The sequence below is a fragment of the Micropterus dolomieu genome, linkage group LG02, assembly GCF_021292245.1.
Source record: "Micropterus dolomieu isolate WLL.071019.BEF.003 ecotype Adirondacks linkage group LG02, ASM2129224v1, whole genome shotgun sequence".
NCBI lineage: Eukaryota > Metazoa > Chordata > Actinopteri > Centrarchiformes > Centrarchidae > Micropterus > Micropterus dolomieu.
The window spans coordinates 31,834,894-31,836,377 of NC_060151.1; the positions used below are offsets into that span (position 1 = coordinate 31,834,894).

At 49.0% G+C, this 1,484-nt stretch overlaps 1 protein-coding gene across 2 annotated transcripts in view; it reads right to left on the reverse strand.

Moving 5' to 3' along the window:
• The window catches only part of si:dkey-225f5.4, a 12,934-nt gene that overhangs the window by 1,647 nt on the left and 9,803 nt on the right, over nt 1-1,484 (reverse strand). The window lies entirely within an intron of this gene.

Here is a 1,484-nt window from a genome sequence, read left to right on the forward strand (position 1 = left end):
GGGAAACTGCTAGCCTAGCTAAGCAAAAAGACAGGTAGCAGAGGTAAACTGTTAGCCTAGCTTAGCACAAAGACTGGAAGCTGGGGGAAACTGTTAGCTTAGCTTAGCACAAAGACTGGTAGCAGAGGGAAACTGCTAGCCTAGCTTAGCACAAAGACTGGTAGCAGAGGGAAACTGCTAGCCTAGCTTAGCACAAAGACTGGTAGCAAAGGTCAGCTGTTAGCCTGGATTAGCACAAAGACTGGAAGCTGGGGGAAACTGCTAGCCTAGCTAAGCACAAAGACTGGAAGCTGGGGGAAACTCCTAGCCTAGCTCAGCACATAGACTGGAAACTGTGGGAAACTGCTAGCCTAGCTCAGCACATAGACTGGAAGCTGGGGGAAACTGCTAGCCTAGCTTAGCACAAAGACTGGAAACTGCTAGCCTAGCTTAGCACATAGACTGGACACAGAGGGGAACTGTTAGCCTAGCTTTGCACAAAGACTGGAAGCTGGGGGAAACTGCTAGCCTAGCTAAGCAAAAAGACAGGTAGCAGAGGTAAACTGTTAGCCTAGCTTAGCACAAAGACTGGAAGCTGGGGGAAACTGTTAGCTTAGCTTAGCACAAAGACTGGTAGCAGAGGGAAACTGCTAGCCTAGCTTAGCACAAAGACTGGTAGCAGAGGGAAACTGCTAGCCTAGCTTAGCACAAAGACTGGTAGCAAAGGTCAGCTGTTAGCCTGGATTAGCACAAAGACTGGAAGCTGGGGGAAACTGCTAGCCTAGCTAAGCACAAAGACTGGAAGCTGGGGGAAACTCCTAGCCTAGCTCAGCACATAGACTGGAAACTGTGGGAAACTGCTAGCCTAGCTCAGCACATAGACTGGAAGCTGGGGGAAACTGCTAGCCTAGCTTAGCACAAAGACTGGAAACTGCTAGCCTAGCTTAGCACATAGACTGGACACAGAGGGGAACTGTTAGCCTAGCTTTGCACAAAGACTGGAAGCTGGGGGAAACTGCTAGCCTAGCTAAGCAAAAAGACAGGTAGCAGAGGTAAACTGTTAGCCTAGCTTAGCACAAAGACTGGAAGCTGGGGGAAACTGTTAGCCTAGCTTAGCACAAAGACTGGAAGCTGGGGGAAACTGTTAGCTTACCTTAGCACAAAGACTGGTAGCAGAGGGAAACTGCTAGCCTAGCTTAGCACAAAGACTGGTAGCAAAGGTCAGCTTTTAGCCTGGATTAGCACAAAGACTGGAAACTGTGGGAAACTGCTAGCCTAGCTAAGCACAAAGACTGGAAACTGCTAGCCTATATTAGCACAAAGACTGGACACAGAGGGAAACTGTTAGCCTAGCTTTGCACAAAGACAGGCAGGAGAGGTAAACTGTTAGCCTAGCTTTGCACAAAGACTGGAAGCTGGGGGAAACTGCTAGCCTAGCTTAGCACAAAGACTGGAAACTGCTAGCCTAGCTTAGCACAAAGACTGGACACAGAGGGAAACTGTTA